The sequence below is a fragment of the Lissotriton helveticus genome, chromosome 9, assembly GCF_964261635.1.
Source record: "Lissotriton helveticus chromosome 9, aLisHel1.1, whole genome shotgun sequence".
Lineage (NCBI taxonomy): Eukaryota > Metazoa > Chordata > Amphibia > Caudata > Salamandridae > Lissotriton > Lissotriton helveticus.
The window spans coordinates 1,244,051,583-1,244,071,507 of record NC_136070.1 but is presented as its reverse complement, the minus strand read 5'-3'; the positions used below and the strand labels follow the sequence as shown (position 1 = coordinate 1,244,071,507).

Sequence of the window (19,925 nt, the reverse complement as noted above, 5' to 3'; positions counted from 1 at the left end):
AGGCTTTGCTTCCCCCACTCAGGCCTTCATATAAGAGAACACATACTCTGCATGCCCTGTTTGGCATGCATGCAGACAGCGATTCTGCTGAGGTTGAAGACATTGGTTAGCCATACCATGAAGAGAATTAGTATGACGAGTTACAAGAGGTAGTGGCCTTGAAACCTACTCTGAGTCATGATTCCTCTCATCCCAGGCCCTTCTGCCACTGAGGAGAATGATTCTTATGCCATGGTAATGCATGGTGTCATCAAAGTTCATGACCTCTAGCTCCCAACCTTGGAGGTCAAAATCAATGTTCTTACAGAAATCTGTTAGCCAGGGCAAATATCCAAAGCGTGCCGCTTTCCTTTTCACAAGGCCCTTACAGACACTTTATTGGGGGCATGGGCCAATCCTTGCTCCTGAGCCCCGGTCAACTGCCTGATTGCATGACACCACTAACCTTCCCTGGGCAAAAAGCCCTAAATGCAGCAGAATGCCTTATCACAGTTACAATATTTGACCACATCACCCCTGTCCTTCAATCCGTAGGCTTGCTGTCAATTGAGTGTGGTGGAATCTTTAGAACTGCAAGCAATACGAGAATGTCATACACCAAAACACTCCCAAATACTTTGCACACAAACCCGTGATTCTGGGACGACAAAGAGACGAGAGGCAAATAAAACCAAAAGTTAGAAATAAAAAACACACTTAGTCAAGCTTTCTTGGGAGCAGCACCCAAACTATGGAATGACATCCCACCAGAAATTTGACTATCGCCATTGATACAGAATTTACAAAAGGGATGAATATCTACTCAATAAACATTCTGGGCCACAAGTGGCGGCCGGCACAGGTAAGAGCGGTAAGGTGGAGCTGGGAAGTCAAAAGACGATGGGCTAGGTAAAATTAAATAAATAAATACATAAATCAGTTACCTTGCACTTGGGTGATTCAGCAAGCGCAAGGTAAGTGGTTTTATTCTTTTTTTAATTTAATTTTAACTATCCTGTCGTCTGTCCCCGTACCCTGCCACACCACTCTTACCTGTGCCAGCTGCCACTGTGAGCCGCAGTTCTAATCACCCCACAAATAAATGTAGAACAGAATAGCCTCCATTGATAAGCCTACTGAGTATTGATTATCCCAACATTCAGGTTAAGGTAATATTTGTAAAATATGTAACAACAATATTAACCACTTGGCTGCTAAGGCACCTGATGAGCTTCCATTGACTTTCCATTGAAATCAATGGAAAGTCCATGACGAGTTACCCTTGTCATTAGCACTGAAGTGGTTAAGTATTAGAAGAAATGTCTCTATTTGCAAAATGTATACTAAAGCTGCGGTTACACAAAATAGGAACTGCATAAAATGGTAAAATATTTGTTCAAAATGTACTTGAAAAAATTATGACACAAATTGTTTAATATAAAATACCATGACAATTTTAGCTACTGGAAGAAATTATACCAAATGTTCCTTTTTTTGAAAAGATTTACCAACTATTCTTATCCACAGAAAAAAATGTACTTACCTGTACAACCTTTTTTCAAAATGTTTAAAAATATGATAACAAAAAGACTTAATACATACCATGTAAGTTAAGTCAGACATGTAAAACAATGTTCAAATTTAGAACTTAAATTGCAATAAAACATTCATCTCTAATGTTTCCCCAAACCAACAGCTGAAGACAATGTACGCTCTTTGTAACTACCCTTCATACATAAGCAATTATGTTAAGCGCTTGCACGTCTTATAGTCTGGGCTATACAAATCCATGAAGAAATAAATGAATGAGAAGATTCGGATGTCACAATCCGCTACCCCTCCCTGTAGTACGACTTTTCAAACTGGTTTTCAGCTTAATACCATGTATTAAGCAACCGCCACCTCTGCCCCCCCACTTCAGCACCGCCCTACTCATGAGCATGCGTTTGCCATACCAACTCGGACCCTACCAGGATCTCAGTTCAGTCTTGCCATCGTGGCAGCACCAGATACGATATTTGCAGCTGCCCACAGTCACTCTCTTTATGTCACCTCAACACTGCTGTCGATTAAGTTCCTTCATGGGTGCAGTCCTTATCCGGGGCAACGGCCTCTATAGCCCCTTTATTGCCTTGGTGAACCTTAGAGTGGCCCTGTCGTGTCCCTCGAGGGGGTCTACTGCTCTTCGTTCACAACCTCTCTCTAGCCACTCCCAAGTTTCCTCTGGCATGGCAAAATGCCATGTCTTACTCTCCGCTACCACACATAGCTTAGCTAGAAACAGCAACATGTATTTAACACCTTGCCTGCGACAGGAATTCCAGCCCGGTGCTGGACAATCCAATCGCAGTCGTGACGGAACCCAGCCGTCATGCGCACAGGCCACCCGTGGCTCATGAAGGCTGGGTTCCGTCACGAGCATCGAAGGGGTTAAGATCTCTGGCTCGCAGTACTCGTTTCACTGTCTCAAAGCTCCGGCATTGGCAATGAACCTGCTGAGTGATGCCCGGGAAGAATCGGATTGTGGTGTTTTAGTATTCCACATCCCCCTGTGAACTGGCAACCTGCAGGATGGCGTCACGGTCCCGGTAATTTAGAATCCTAGCTACGATGGTGTGTGCTGGGGCTCCTGGCCTCGGCTTTGGGATTGGCGCCCATATCCTCCGATCTTCTTTGGAGCTGCTGCTTGCTCGTGCTGCTTTGGTTCACGGACATTGCGTTACAAGATCTACAAGGCAGCTGATTTCATTCCACTGCTCACGGCCCCCGCTCCGCGGGTGCCGTTCGTTGTCTCATTCTGCGAGGGAGGTAGTTTGTAGGCAGAACTTTGAGCCCTAAAGACTACTCGGGACTGCGAGGACCAGCAGCTACAGCGGCGCTGACAAGCCGCAGCTGGTCCTCTTCCCGACAGCGCCATTCACCTGTGAAATACCGGAGTGGGATTTCATATCCTCCGATCTTCTTTGGAGCTGCTGCTTGCTCGTGCTGCTTTGGTTCACGGACATTGCGTTACAAGATCTACAAGGCAGCTGATTTCATTCCACTGCTCACGGCCCCCGCTCCGCGGGTGCCGTTCGTTGTCTCATTCTGTGAGGGAGGTAGTTTGTAGGCAGAACTTTGAGCCCTAAAGACTACTCGGGACTGCGAGGACCAGCAGCTACAGCGGCGCTGACAAGCCGCAGCTGGTCCTCTTCCCGACAGCGCCCGTTTCTATTTAATCTCTTGCCTGAACGCGCACGCGGGACGCGCGCGGGGCGAAGCCCGGGCAAAGGGCGGGCCCTCTGAGGCCCTCAGAGGCCGAAGTAGGCCGTGCTGTGCCCACTTCTCTTCGAAGCATAATACAAACATTACCGAGTCTTTGTTTGCGTTGTAATTGATAAATTGTGATTCTTCCATTACTGTATCATGTCTTTTTAACTCCCTAGACCTCTTGTTGTTTTCGTAGAAAAAAATGACGGCCAAAAAGCTTAGGTCTGGCAGAATTTTGGTTGGTAAGTCCTGCTCTAAAACAAAATCCAATCCCCTTCGAAACAAGGACAATCAAGCAAAACAACTGAAAGGTACCTGTCAGCTATTTAATCTTTGGGAACGGGGGAAAACTAAAGTGCCCATGGGTGATTCTGTCCACACGCCTTTGGTAATATCCCCATCTGCTCCTATTGGTTTGAGTTTTACAGGTTCAGGGCTCGAAAACAACAAGGAGAAGGAAGAAATTATCGTAGTTGCGGGTTCTGAGCCTTCCCCCACCCCTCTCCTTACGCAAATTCCCTCTGAAGTTAGTTCACAAGAGGTGGGAGGTTGGGATCTAATTTCCTTGTCCAAAACGGGTGAGCCGTCTCTCGAAAAACATGAACCACTCCCTCCTCCTCTCAGAGAAGTCTATAATAATGATTTTGCTCTTTCCGATTCTGATTTGGAGGTTTGTAAAAGATATATCGAAGCTGATATTTCTAAGAGCAGGGAGTTTGTAAAAACACCTTTAACCTCAATGCCAGCGGTACTCCACCTATACAATAGTACACCCTCGAATATCTCCCAGTCGCAAATCTCAATGAGCCCCACTCTTAATATATCAGGCATTGACTCTTTACTTCCGGTCAGGGGAGATAAATCGGATAAACCAGTCTCTGACTTTTTATCTTCCCTAGAACATCTGCTCTCCTCCATTTTAGTATTATTAGAGAAATTTGTTGGGGGATCAGATTGTGTAATGGATACAGTAACAAAAATATTAAAGGTCTTAGTACATGGTAAATTAGAGAGGGAGACTGGTTCCAACTTGGAGGTGGTTGCAGAAATCTTTTAGAGCATAAAACGGTTGAGTTAAAGGCTGGGACCTCTAATACCTCCCATCTCCCTAATATTAGAGAACAATCAGTTTACAGTAAGAACCACTCACCTCTAATTGTGCAGTACATTTAGTCCCAATAGTGGAGGTAATACAAGAAGGGGTGGTAACGGAAGACATAGTTCCGCCTCCACCGAAAATGGATTCAGTATTTTTGGACCCATTAATAGTGGCCCCATATGAAACGGACCCTAAGGAAGATATGGAACTCTTTCCTATATTTAATAAACAGCAGGGTGTGGGTGATAAGGAGGCCCCAGATTCTGACGGCATCAGAAACAAGGAGAATCCAGGGAAAATTAAAAAACTCGGGGCAAAAAAGAGGCGACTAATCAGAAGAATTGAAAAAAATAGACGGCGGAAAATTCGTTGGAAGGAAAATTCGGAATTAGTAGGCGTTCAAGAATTTCAGCACTCCCCCCTGATGGCACAAAAAGATGAAATACAGACTTTAGTCTCCCAGCCTTTGAATTCATGCCCCCTCAAGGGGCCTACCTATACTAAAGGGGGCCAGTCAAATCTAAAGCCAAAGAAAAACGAAACTACAATTATAAATTCTGGTTCCCCTAAGCTTAATCCACTAGCATGTCCCTTCTCGGTTAAAAGGGAAGCAACAGCAGTTAGTCTAAATTCTCCTGAAATCTTTATGGAGGAGAGTGTAGACACTCTTATCTTAGACTTTCTACCTTTATTTGATGCAGACTGTATCTTAAATAGATCACTGCTACTTCAATATTTTCAAGATTGTGGAAATTTGAAACTTCTATATACCTCGGACATAGACTTAGTACGGATCTTGAAGATTGAGGGTGGTAGCCTAACGAGGGTAAGATTTTATTCAAAATTAGTGGTGAACCTCATTCTTCAACGGTCGGAATACTTTCAGAGCAGAGGGATTGATGTGATGCCCTTCTGGGGAAATTTCTCCTTTGATAAACCCTCTAAATCCTTAGGGCCTGTAAGATCCTCTATTCCCCTCCTGAAGGCAGTATCAGGAAATAAAGAACAAGATGGTAGGCTCAATGATCTTAAAATCCAACTATCAAAAGATCTTCGCTCTGTTTCTTACCCTAATTCATCAACATTCCATCTACAGGATAAAGCAGAAGAAGAATCTGCCCGTTGGGACTGGCTTCCTGGCATTCTTTCTAAGAATCTGACAATCGCCTATCCCTCTAAATCCCATCTTTAGCGAGAATATAACTCTATTATCCTGGAATTGTGCAGGGTTAAAGAACTGTCCGGAAAAAAACAATTTCCTTTTATCATTAAAAGCTAGTGTGATCTGTCTTCAAGAGACTTGGTGCTCGGAGAAATTCCAGTTAGGAAGGGATTATTTCGTTCTTGATGGTCAAGCTGTTTCCTCCAGGAGAGGACACGCTAAGGGGGGAATTGCCTGTCTTTTATCTACTGAGATCAAATGGAATTTCTCCCACTACATGGATTCTAGCAATCTCTTTCAAACTATAACGCTGTTTAGTCACGAGAATGTTAAAATATCTAAACCTCTGGTATTGATTAACGCATACATTCCCCCTGAAGCTAGTTTTAATGGAATTTTAAGAAGAGTTTTCGTTTATATTCAGAGTTTAAAGGAGAATTTTTCTTCTCCTAATATCATCTTAGTAGGGGACTTGAATTGTAAAATTTCCAATTCAAGTATGTCTCTGTTCCAAGATAAAGACAAAGAAGATTCATATCACATCCCACAAGCTATTCTTCCCGAGAAAATTAAAACGAATAAGCGTGGGAAGATGCTTCTTAAAGAACTTTTTAAAACGGATGGGATTATAGTGAACGGAAGTCTCCCCTCTGACTCTCCCGCTAATTTTACTCATGAGTCTTATCAGGGTGAATCAATATTAGATTATGTTATAGCTGAGAACTCTTCATTTTTTCTATTTAGGGATCTTAGGGTTATGATACGATTTTTAGCGATCATAAACTACTTCTTTCTACTATGAATATAAATCCCCAGAGTTCTGATCAATGGTCTTTTGACAGTGATCATGTAAGTTTTGAAGTAAAATCAGGAAGGTGCCATTGGAACCCTCAAACTGAACAAAATTTGGAAAGGGTCCTTGATGTTGCAATCGATGATCTTGCCAATTGGCGGGGTTCAGAAATGATGTGCTTCCAAGATTTTATGACGCTAGTATCCTTACTCGCTAAAAAGCCGAATAGGAATAGGTGCTTTGTAACTACCTCATGGCCCCTACGTTCTATTAATATAGAAATAAATAAGCTTGTAAGGAAACAATACTTGAATAAAACGGCAGAAAGAGCTAGTGTAGTAAGCCTATTAAAAAGAAGGAGGAAAAGGTTGAAGGAAAAATTACGGAAAGATGAGGAGGATGCAACTTGGATTAAATTAAGAGAGGCTGCTTTTAAAGGGGACATGAGAAAATGTTGGTCACTTATAGGTGATGGGTGTGGATCTAGAACCCGTCCACTCCCTATTCCCATAGACAAGCATATATGGGTGGACTATGTTACATCCCTTTATGCAATAAATGGAATGTTGTCTCCTCATGCAGCAGTTAACGATAAGGATCCGCCTCTGATTCCCCTATCTGAAACAGATATTAGAATAGCTATAAGGGAAATGCGTTCATCCGGTGCAATGGGGCCAGATGAATTACCCATATCGGTTTTAAAACATAATAGTAAAATATGGAGCACGCTGTTATGCCCAGTGTTTAACGCCTGTTTCTGTAGCGGAAAGATAGTTCCCTCATGGAAAGGAAGTATTTTAGTTCCCCTTTTTAAAAAGGGTGATCGATTAGCCCCCCAAAACTATCGTCAAATAGCTCTGTTAGATGCTATCGGTAAGGTTTTCGCTAGATGTCTTTTAAAACAAATTAATGATTGGGTAGTCCAGGCAAAAGTTCTTCCCTTAGAACAAACTGGATTCCGAAGAAATCATGGTACCCTGGACAATTTAACTGCCCTCCAGGTGATAACGGATAAATACGTCAAGGTCAGAGGTGGGGGAGTCTATGCTGCCTTCATAGACTTCTCCACGGCCTTTGACAAAGTTGACCGCCTACTACTATGGAGGAAATTATCTGTCCTGGGTATGCCAGTCAAGTTACTAAATCTAGTTCGGGAACTCCACTCTGAGACCTGGTGTAGAGTATTGTTGGGGGGGGAGAGAGGCCTTTCCCAAATAATTCCAACAGCCAATGGTCTTAAACAGGGCTGTTTATTGGCTCCACTACTATTTTCCCTTTATGTTTGTGATCTTCCACATATCCTTTCCCTGAGTGAAGGAATTGCCCCCTCTTTAGGAGATAAACAGGTAGCATGTTTAATGTATGCAGATGACATACTTCTCCTTGACCTTACACCTAAGGGTCTTAATAGTCGCCTGCATGCTTTGCACTTATTTTCTAAAAATCATCATTTGAAAATTAATATGTCAAAAAGTAAAGTATTATGCTTCACGGGGAAGAAAAAACCTAAACTGTGTAATTATTGTTGGCTCTTAGGGAATGAGAAATTGGAGGTTGTAAAAACCTATGTTTTTTTGGGAAAAATAGTTTGTGGCAATTTGAGTGACAAGGCACACATAGACGGTAACACCAGGAAAGCCATGTCCCAGGGAAAGGGATTGAGCACTCTTTATAAAGCCACCGGTAGAAGACATTTTGCCATTCTTCTGGAGGCTTTCCGAGCAAAAATTCCCGCCTCCCTGCTCTATGGTACTGAACTAATAGATTTAAGACAATGGGGTTTTTTGGATATCATTGAGGGTAGACTCTTGCGTAGTTTATTGTCAGTCAATAATGCATGTACAGTAGAAACCCTTAGACTTGAATTAGGCTTACGAAGCAGTTGGCTTCAAGCCCTGGCAGGAGTAATACGTTGGGTTTTTCATCTAGGCAAGGGCAACCCTGATACATTAAGATGCCTAATCAAAAAAGAATTATTGGGTCCTATGAATGAATATTCTTTACTTATAAAGAATTTTAGAAGGGCAGTCACGTTATTAGAACTAGAGGAATCATCGCTCTTTCTATTATCCCTGCATCAGCTAAAGCTATTTCTAAAACGGGCTACATGGGAGCTAAGTTTTAAGAGGGATAGAGATGTTGTTTGTATAAAAAAAGGTGTCACCGAGGTTGTTAATTCTTATTTATTTAAAAAGATACAACCCTATGCATCTTGGTCCCTCCCTCACGGCTTACGCCGATTTTGGTTTCTTTTGAGATACGACCTCCTCCCTTTAAACAAACTATTAGCTAGATGGCATGGTTGTTCTGATAAATGCAACCTATGTAGTGTTGACTCCTCAACACAGGATATTCCCCATATCCTTTTTATATGCCCTGCTTTAAGGGCCCATCGTCGAAAGTGGTTGAGACCAATATGCCTAAAGTTATGCATCTCTTCCTCAAAATCTCTACTGGACGCTATGCGCAATCCGCCCAATGAAATGTTCTGCTACAGAATTTTTAATTTTTTCAAATGCTTTTTGGATTTATATTAATTGTTATGATTGTATGTAACTTTAAAAAAAAAAAATAATAATAATTTTTTTTTAATGTTTCGTATTCTTGTAAATATGTGGATCTCTGCTGAGTTCCAAATCATATACAAATAAATTGTTGTTAAATTGATTGGCGCCCTATGTGCTCGCTCCACTGAGAAGAAGTTGGAGAGCTATTTGGGTTGAAGATGCTTGAGCACCAAATCTTCCAGAAAGGGATCTAGACTCGGTCCTTCGGCACCTCGAGGACTCCTATGACCCTGACGTTGTTTCTGTGTGCCTTTCTCTCCTGATCTTCCAGGTTTGCCGACATTTGAGTTTGTTGTCTCGTAAGGTGTTGCACCTTCTCTTCCAACCGTTTGGAGGTTCACTGAAGGTGGTGGGTATGCATTTCAGCTGTATTGACCATGTTGGTTATCTTACGGAAGTCCGCTCTGAGTAAGTTAACATCTATGGTGACTTCATCTTATTTCGACTATATAGTGTCCTTCAGGTCCGAAATGACCGCCATGAGGGCTCTGAGTGAGGGCTCAGGGGCCGCTGACTGCTCCGCCGCCTGGTCCGACAGCTCCAACAGTGGCTTCAACACTTCATATTTACCCATTTTGTTAGACTGTGTTGCTGCCTCTCCTTTGGGTTTCCCCACGTCGCTGTCCGCGTTGCTGATGGGCCTCAGCTCTTCAAGTCTCCCCAACAAGGAATTTACTGCTGTTCCTCCAACCTGGCCTCGGAGTCCACTTCTTTACAGAGTGAGGCGTGGGCCGTCTGAGACACCAGCACTCCGCTCCGCTAGGGGCCTAGTGCCTGCCCGCCGCGTGGTTTCCACTCTTGTCACCCGAACAGGGCCCTCTTGATCAGGTCCGCTGTACGTCTCCAGGTCTTCTTGATGCCTAGTAGGCCCCCCCAGTGCGCAGCCCACAGCCGGTGCCTCAGGCATGGCCCGCTGGTATGGGGGCTAGAGAGTACTGGCCCTCGCACCAGCTGCCGGATGCTGTGTGTAGCAACTTACCAGGTGGAGCCTCCACTGTGGCCCCCACAACGCAGACCTTTACTGTTCACTTCCCCACAGGGGCAGTATGTCCTGGATGCTACGGAGGTGCGCACCGGGGGCAGCCAAGACCACCTGTTGGGACCTTCGTACTCCTACGGAGTGTTTCGGCGCTCAGATGCTGACTGGGAGCATGAGTTTGTTCTCCATGTAGGCTGTGATGCAGCCTGCATGGAGAACATGCGAAGTGCGCAAGATAGTTTTGGTGGCCCAAGAGGGCCGGTCAAGTAGTAATTGCGCAATTAGGTGGGTGCTACAACTCCTCTTCTGGCCCCTCACGCAAAGCTGCAGAAGTAGGAGAAAATAAAATGATAACACAAGATATTATCATTTTATTTTCCCTTTGTTTCACTGCAAAAAAGCAGTGGGGCGTAGCTCCTCTGGTTTAAAGGAGGAGCGCCACTGCAATGATCACCACCTGGTCTTAGGAGTGGGTCCTCCATAATATTAATCAATGCTGCTTCGGCTCTTCCTCCAGGTCTAAACCCCTACTGAAAATCACTCAGATATGATGACTTTCCAGGTGAGCTTGCAGTTTCTACGCCACAATATTTCCATGACATTAGTTTAGTTGCAAAACCAATCGGAATAATTTAATTCTCTTGTTTCTTTTTACATTTATCTAACACCTCTATTCTTTTAACAATACAGTTTCTGCTCCTTCTGAACACTGTTCTATTGCCGCTGTTCTTTGAACGTTTCCTATGCTCCCAAAAACGTCTTCTAGAACTATTGTACACTCATCATTTCAGGATGGCCGTGACTCTGGGTCACCTATCAGTACCCGGAGTCATTTTCACTGCTCTCATGTTTCTCTCTCTATTCAATAGACTCTTCTATTTTTGAAGCCTAATTCTCGAAATTATGTATATTAATCACTTGAATGCCTTGGAGACTATATTTTTCAAAATGTTTTGTTTTTTTATGATGTTATGTGGTTTAGACCTTATTACTTTCAGATTATTTTTTAAGTAATAGTTATCTGCAGTCCGTTAGCAACTGTTAACACTATTTCTAGTGTATGTTTATCTTTTATAAGTACTCTCCTGTTAACAGTCTGCCGTGACAGATTTCTTTGCTCTCAGAATCACTCTATAAAGGACTAGTCTGAATCCGATTTGGACCTCGTCTGTGAAACTGAAAACTGCAAAATAGTAAATATCTGCAACAACTAGTATTCTCCACTTTGCAATATAAGCTTAAAATAGTAAAGACAAGATGATATCACTGTATAATGATTTTAGTCACACATATAAGTAATTCTGCTGTACCAAACACTAGCCCTTTATTTACACGACAGGAGTAATAGGGTAACATATTCAAAATTAATAATAAATGAAAATCATTCTATATTGTGAACAAATATGTTTCTAAGCTTTCAAGTAAGGTAGGACCAACTCAAAGTCACGACAAATATCGAATGGAAAAATAGTTTTAAGGCGAAGTAATTTAGGTTTAAAGTACCGACTAGAAATACTCCTCGGGTCGCATTTTGACACATTTTGCTTTGATTTTACAAACACGTCAAAAATAGATGTAGGAAAATATTGAGGAACTCTGGTTAATGAATCGCTCTTTATGACCTGAAGGGTTTTTCTTGCAAACGAATGTTTACACAAATAAAAAGAAGTCTTTTCTAAATGCTGTCTGCCCCCCAAGACCTGGCTGTAATTACAGCTTTATCAGTTCTGGAACCTCACAACCAAAGAACATTTTTGCATTTTTGACATGGAAAGAAGACACCTGTGCTGGCGCAGGGCACCCTATAAGTAACTGGCACTTGTATGCACGAGCCATCTCACCAAAACACATTTGTTATCCTGTGATTGGGTGGACGGGGAATTTTTGCAGAGGATTGTGTGCAGTAGATCAGCTGGTTCGCATACTGCACAAGTAAAATAGGACTCGAACAGGTTGCTGGTATCAGACTTTTTGTTGGGGGGGTGTATCTAATACAAATTAATTCACATGCTTCTCTAGATATTCCTGTTGCAAGGAGAGCACAGCATAATTCTCTCTGCATTCGCATGAACCTCCATCATTAGCTTGATAGTATATTGGGCAAATTTACAAACCTAATCAAGTGAGTAGTGCGTGAACAACAGTATGTGGCGGTGGAAATGTGCGATGTTCATAAATTTGTGTTTGAATGAGTTCCATGTAAACGTACTTCTCAAGGATTACTTGATACTCTTGTTTGCATGGACATAAGGGTTGCTCTTTTTGTTTTGTTTAAATAATGCTGCATGAAACATGGCACCAGCTCAGCAAACTTTCAATGCCTTGAGAGGAGCTGGTGTGGTGACAGCTACACTGAAGGCCAGGGGCGGCTGGTGACATTTGTAAGTGGTGAGGCGTAAAATGATAATCATACTGCACCGCAGCGAGCGAGCGCAGCGAGCGAGCCCGAACCTTCTAAGGAGGGTTCGGGGGGAATTCCCCGCCCCCCTGAGAAAATTTTGAAAAAAGCGTGAACAAATGGTGCATTTTCAAGCAAATTTGAGAAAGCAGGAAGGGTAATAAAGCATTTGTGAAAGTGCAGTTATTACATCAATAGATGTCATAACATAGGTAGCTGCTTATTCAGTATAACCACAGAGCTTCATACATTCCATCCTATTACGCTGCTGAATTCAGACTATAAGACTTTCATGAAAATCTCAGCTCTAAGAGTAGCAGAAGTTGCACAGCAGTTGGGAAACAGCCTTTACAAAGCATTGGGAAACACGCATTACCTTTACCATGTTTCCATTACAACGCATGTGACTTTATCAAGCATGTCTTTCCACACAGTTTATAGTGTTTAGGTGCTACAGAATGTACTTAATATTATGCCATTTGATCAGTAAAATCTGTTTAGTCCCCAAGTAGAACAAACACTAGAAAACTTTTAAAAACAGAGATAACAATGCATTTTTGAGTACCTTCTCACAGTATTTTTTTTATTTAACAAACAAGTAGCAGCATTCACTTTTTGTAAAGTAAATCAGCACGTCTCTCTTTCAGTGTAGTGACCACATACATAGCCCTAACTCCCATGTAAAAAAATATAGCATCAGTTTCATCTTTAACACTGGTGTTTGCTGGGTAGTAGCCGGGGTGAAAGAGCAGCAAAGGAGGTTGGGGTCCTCTTGTTGTTTGCCGAAAAATTGCCCCCAAATGCGGTAATGTTTCAGGTTGTCAGGCTTTACCAGGTGCTGAAAATGAAAAGATAATAATTTATTTTTGAAACACTAGGGTAATCCAACAAAGACTGTGGGAAAAAAACATAACGCTCCAATTCTTTCCTTGCAGTTTGCATGCAGCTCTTAGATGACAGTTAATAGCTAGCTGTTGTATGTTAGGATTTTAACTTACACACTGCAAGTAACATAAGGATCTCTCTGACAAAAGCAGTGACTCACTGACCTATTTACATCATATGCATTTTGTGATCTGCATCAGGTACATGTTATTTGCAGCAGGCACATTAACCTCCTGCGCTGCCGCCTGCTGCTATTTCACTACTGGGACCACAAACATAGGTTAGCTCTGCCAGACTTCCAACGCACCTCCATATATAGGCCAACAACTGATTTTTATATTTTTTGTACTATATAGCGCGCACTAGACCCGAGACATCGGGTATCAGAGCGCTTTACATGAGCACCAGTTTCGTTACATTACCATTAATGCCTAAATAAACCTTAGAATAAATCTGAAAATCCATGCCGGGGTAATTTGCCCCAACATTGTCAGGAACGTGAAAACCACCATTTCCGCAGACCGACCATTTATGTTCTTGTTCATCGCTCATTTATGTGCTTGGTGGTCCGTAACTAAACTCTGGGAGGAATGAGACGAATACATACAGATTAAGACCAGAAATGGCTTTGCATATTGCCGCTTCCACCTTCAGGTCCACTATGCCTGCTATACCAGGATCCTCCGTGACCACTCTTAATTTTCCTGACAGGTTCGGTAGCACTGGCTCCACAGATATGGCGAGAAAGAGGTCTGGATCACCCACCGGATACATTTTGGTCCAAAAACAGGGAACATTAGACTGCTCTGGCTCTTTGTATTCCTGTAAAATTGTATCATGGACATTAGGAAGCATAGGCAAGGAACAATCTAGAAGGATGCTGATGAAATTGTGAAAAGAGAGCCGAGCTAGTTGAAGTGGCCTCTACAGGAGCAGTAGGCAAACCTGAATGAGGGAACCAGATGCAAGCCATCTTAATCCACAAACCTGAATCTGGGATCAGGCACTAGATAGTATCTAAATTCTCCTCTGCATTATTGGAAGACCAGTAGTTGGGAGAAGAAACAGGAGACCCAATAAATCCGATTAGGAGACGTATGCTGAGCAAGAATGCCCTGGAAGTCTCAGTCACCAGGATTTTCAGAGGTGCCTCAGGGACAACCGTATTAGCTCTCTTACTCTAAGACCAAGCTGCTCTATCAGGGGAGATGTCTCTTAATCTCTTAAAAGAGCCCTTGCTCCCTTTAACCAATATAGACAAGGCACTGTGAGAAGTGAGAAATATCACTTTAAAAACAGCCCCTAGCAGAAGGCATCGGCAAGAACGAGCTGCTTTAAAAGCTGTGCCTCCCTGTCTCTTAGTTGGGTCCCACTCTCAGAATGATGCGATCATCGTGCAAGTCTAGGGCCAACCACTTCTGTGGCAGCCTGAATCAAGATGGCCGTCACACAGAAACGGGAAATGGAGGGAGCACTACAGCGTTCCAAGGCACAGACGAGAGCCCTCACTTACAGATAGATGCACATGCACACTGCGGCGATTCCATAGCAAACACTAATCTACCATGACCAGAGTCCAGTATGGAACCGAATGTGGACTCTGGGTGATGCAGGCAGCCATTAGCCAACGCAACCCAGATCCACCCTTATTATGGTAAATTAAAAAGACGACTGCAACACAGTAAACAACTGGAAGATGGATGGGCCATGGGCACTTATATAGGGTAGCACGGGAGCGGGACAGGGCTGCTGTTTTGAATGGTGTTGATGTCACTTTATGAGCATCTGCAGGACCTTCATTAATGTAAGGAAGGGACGATAAATTAAGAGGGAATTTGATGCTGTGAGGTGTTAATAACATCTAGACACAATAAAGGACGTGATGTGCGCAGTATGAAGAGTTGGTACCATAACAACGACATCTAGAAGAAATACAGCCCGAGAGACATTTGGTGCAGAAAGGTGGATCTATTTTTATAAATACATTGGACAGCGATGGCTACCACGTGCAAACCGTGCCATGTATTCATAACCAGGAGGATGGATAGAGGTAGTGAATTCTCAAAAAAACCAATCGAGGGGTAGCGTACTACTTTCTCGAATTTGAATAAGTCCAGCAATACCCCAAAACTTCTGCAGTAAAAGACCTTTTCATAAATTAACGCAGCATGTTTGTTTTTTTCTGAAATAATCCTGCACTGTATGCGAATTAAATAATTGTCAAATTAAGCTAATTTTATTACAAAGCGAGGTCATTGACTCACTCAACAAACACGGCCTGGTATGAAAAACAGTGGACATGGAGGCGAGGTAGAGGCCCCTGGAAGTATTGCTAAATCCTCTGTTTATAATTTATGGTCTGTCACCACTTTATCACCGAAAGCTGTCCCCCCATTTTCTACTGCCACAGGCCGCTTTCCCAGCGAACTATCCATGCCAGCTGTCTCGGCAGCAGCAGGCAGGAACGTCCTTACTTTCCCAAGCCTCGACCTGTGGGAAAATCTTCATTGGCCAGTAATTGATTCCACCCTGCCAGCTCCATTACTTTAGTCCACACTCCACAGTCAAACTGGCAGAAATCTGGGGGCAGGCCGCTCCGGCCTGCCCTCGGCACGGCTCGTGAAGCTGCGGCCAGCGCGACCGGGCCTGTTAGCTACCGGCTTTCTTGGTGGCTTTGAGTGTCAGCCTGCCCTGCAATTAGCACTAATCTGAAAATTGGCCTCCGCTTTCAAAGCCAAGCACCTGACAGCTAATTGTTTATGTCAGACTGACGTGCTTTTATTATGGACGTTTACCTCGCCGAGAGCACTTTTATGTGTGCGCCTTTGCTTTCCTTCAGATTAGAACTGAAGGAATTGTCACAGGCGCACAGAGGGAAGGAACAATTTAGATTAAGAATGCATTTTGCTGCATCTATCGCGCACCTTGAAGAGCTCCCCGACAAGCTTCTCTCCTGACCCACTTACCATGGGCAAGGTGCACTGTGTTTCTGCTTGCTAGAATGATCCCAGGGAAGGAATAGCTGTCTCTGCTGCCTGCGCACGAGGTGGCGAGCTCCAGGGACCAGGCTACAGACAAGAACCGACGTCACAGCCGCGCGCGCATCCCGATGAAATGGCCAATCACTGCATGGCTTCACATGAAGTCACACAGTGATTGGCCATTAACAGTGTGGCTGAGGAGGCAGTGTGCCACCCCCACGCGCGGCATCCAATAATGGATGGCCTGCCCTGCTGCGCGGTGGACCAGCCAATCCTGGCGTTGCATGCAGCGCCAGGATTGGCTAGGGGGGCACATTTAGTACTCACCCAGTTGCCCTTTGTAAACCCCGGGGGCTGCGGCCGGCTTAACCAGCACCCCCTGGTCCCTCTCTCTAAGGGGAACTACGGTATGCGCATGCTCGGGCTAGTTTCAGCCTCAAATTGCACTTGCGCACTACGGTCTGCTGCAGCCTGAGTGTGTGGACTGTCTGCCACTCAAGCTGCAGCAGGCCACCCCCCTGCGCACTCCGAAATCGCCGGGTGTGTACCGGATTCCCGGCGGCGGATTCTAATTTAATTAGGATTGCGGATTGAAATGCATTTACAGTGTCCTCTTCTTCACGACACGGCGATGGTAGGTCCATGTGGCTGGTGGGGCTACGCCCCTACGGCCCAATGGACGCACCACGGCTGCTGAAGGCACAGGAGAACTAAACATAGTGGGTGGTAGTCTCACAAGGAAACAGAGGTTATTACGTCTGATTCTGGCAGATGGCAAGTCACCAGCCAAACTGTAAATGAGGGCCAGAATCTTGTTGCACCAGTAGGACTGCCATTTTCTGAGAAGTATTTTCATAGTTTTCTGTCCATGAATACATTACACTTTACTGGCCTATGGTAACCTTCCACTTGTATTCTTTAATATCTCTACCTACACCCATGTGGAATGTTGAGGCAGTGTATTTTTGACAGTCGTATTACTTTGACCCAGCATATTTTAAAACACGAATCTAGGATGCAAGCCTGGCTCGCACATGCCCAAGTCCAAACTCTCATTTGAGCCCACAGTCTTTCAGATCCTGAGTCTACACTCAATTTGAAAGAAGGCCACAGGCGGCTCAGATAAGATTTGTCAAGAGCGGCCCGTGCAGTTAAGAGCGGTGGGGTGGGGGGGAATTGACAAACGACAAAGGAAAATTAAATAAATAATTATTGTTCCTTTGTCGTAAATCTTTCGCGTTCCTCCTCACCCCGCCCCATTGCTCTTACCTGCACGGGTCACTGCTGAGATTTGGGCACAAAAGCAGATCTACAGGCAGGGGGAAAAGGACTGCCAGTACAAGAGCTGCTTCTGTCTGTACATTCTACTAGATATTCATCTAACTCAACTTCTCCGAGACTCATGGGAAAATTGCAAAGGAGGCCGTCCACATACCTTCCATACAAACAAAAAATGTCTTGCAAGGACTCTTGGAAAGGGGTGCTACCTTAGATTTCACAGCAGCAAAGCTCAAGCAATGTCATCACCACGACTGGGCCAAGAGAGTCGAGAGTGAGGGCAAGCACAGGGTTACAGACTGAAGATACACACCAACACAGGTATTCAAATGTAGGCCAACGTAAAGAAAGAAGCAGTAAAAGAAAGAGGAACGTTCCCCCTTGAATACTGAAAAAGCCTGCAATTCTGAAGAGGATTACGGCCCAAGGGCGTAATAGAAAATGATCATCCAGAAATAGCATGAATGACATATAATGGATTAGAATAAAATGTAAAAATAGGAAGTGTGTGCCCTAGGTAGAAAAGCAACTATGATTTTGCACTGACACTTTCTGATGGGCAAGCCAGGAAAAGCCTGCAGAAAGACCATTGTGACTACAAGAGAAGTAAGTTACTTACCTGTAACTAGGGATTTCCAGAGGCTGTCTTTTTCGTAGAGTCACGTTTCAATGAGGAGTCAGTGCTGTCTGCTCTTATCTTATGAATTAGATTGGTTGCCCACGCTGATACGTGGTGGCTGCTTCATTAAGGACAATACAGGCAGGGCCCTGTATAGAGTTTGGGAATAGTATGTCTGATGGCGGAATTGCTGGTGCTAAGGTTGACTACGTTTTTAGAGTTGTCAGGTGAGAAAAAGAAAACGAGAACACAAGCCATTTTTGTGCAATCTCCCAGTGCAACGGGGATGCAGGCACACAGACGTATGTTCTTTCGAAGTTGAACCCACTGCAGCTCATGTTCATTACACAACATGGAAAGCCTGCGAGGATAATTGCATAGAGGAATCAAGCTTTGAAATACAACCTGAGACCGTGGAAAAGGCAGAACCTATCTCCGTCCCACTCGACTTGCTTTAGGTATCAACTAACGTATCCCTAAAATCATATGAGATCAACGGCTGTCCTGGTGTGGAGCCACCTGGAACATGAACATTGTTCATTCTGTGAGCTAACAACAAGGAAACGAGAAAGCTGGCCTTGAGTCTGGGTTCTAAAAACAGCCATTCACGGGGGGGGCGTGGCTTGGCGGGCACGCATGGCGGTCGCAGCCTGAAAGAGCTCCATCCCGCCCGCTCATAATCCGGCTACTTATCCTGTCCCCCTAACCCTTGCCGCTGCCTGAGACGACGGAGTGGGGTGTTGCTTAACCCGGAGATCCTCCGGTGGTGTTTCCTGGGCGCTGGGACATCCCGGTGATGAGTGGCGGCAGAGAGCACGCTGCGGCCTAGCTGGACGGGGCCGAGCCGGGACCTCGATTTTGACGCTCCCCGGGCCAGAGGTGCCGCGGGCGGCCGCGAACATCTCGACCGGGCCCGGGGGTGCAGAAGCGGCCCCAGATGTCCTAGCGACTCGAGCGGAGGCATCCGCAGGCAGGTACCGGTACCTTCGCCGGTGGGGCGTGTAGACCCCGAGTGTTGTGGTGGAGCTGTAGAGGCATTGGAGAGGCTGGGCCTGGCAGCACATGTGAGGCCTGGGGATCGATTTTGGTGACACCGGGGAGAGGCCCAGGGGACGACTGCCCTGTCCTGGTGTTGTGGGGGCAGGGATGCTGGATGGTGCCTGGTGGTGGACGACTGGTGCTTGGCCCTGAAGGAGACACGGGCGCATATTGATCCGCAGACTGGCTGCGGCTGCGGTAAAGGTCCCCCAGAGAGCGGAGTTGTGGAGAAGGAGTTTGAAGAATATTGGTTGGGGCCAGTGCCTTATACTACATAATCGTCCCCTGGAGGCCGGTTGGCACCGAACCTTGCTGTGGTGGGGCTGAGTGGTCCGGAGCCTGGTCGGAGTGGAGGAGGGGGCAACCTGCGGCGGCGCCATTTATACCCTGCCGACTGCACTACGAGGTCGGGGGTCAGGTCGGACCCCGGAGGAGGCGGCAGGGGCGCACACCCCGGGTGCAGTGGACGCTGTATACCCTAGGGTCAGAAGGAATCCGGAGGCACGCACAGATACCTATCCGAAGTGTGGTCCGGGGCTCCCAGTAGAGACCGCAGGGGACCCCCAGAGGCGGGAGCAGTGAAGGGACCAGACGACACACCGGCCCCTGCTTGATCTTTGGGACATAGCTCGGCAACTCAAACACCTGGTGCAGGTATTCCGAAACTCGGACGGTTCATTCCGCGACCTGTGCCCCAGCCGCCGCTCACGATGACAAGAGGTGGGAGTGGTGGCGGGACCTCGAAGCAGGGTCCCATAGACAAATTCACGGGACCGAGCGGGAGTGCGGGGCCGTCGGAGGCCAGCAGGGCTCGGGGCCGGACAATGCAGCCCTAATGGCGGTGATCACCCAATCCCGAGATATGCTGGACGCAAAGATTGGCGCTGTGGGAGCGGAT

The 19,925-nt window shown here is 45.2% G+C and overlaps 1 protein-coding gene across 10 annotated transcripts in view; it reads right to left on the bottom strand.

The window, feature by feature from the left end:
* The window catches only part of LOC144782416 (renalase-like), a 916,893-nt gene that overhangs the window by 66,480 nt on the left and 830,488 nt on the right, over positions 1-19,925 (bottom strand). The window contains exon 4 of one of the 10 annotated variants that reach the window (XR_013601150.1): positions 12,804-13,064. The exons of the other annotated variants lie outside the window; for them this stretch is intronic. The gene's annotated coding sequence lies outside the window, so the exon portion shown is untranslated. Of the gene's footprint in view, positions 1-12,803; positions 13,065-19,925 lie in introns of those variants that run through there. 10 annotated transcript variants of the gene reach the window in all.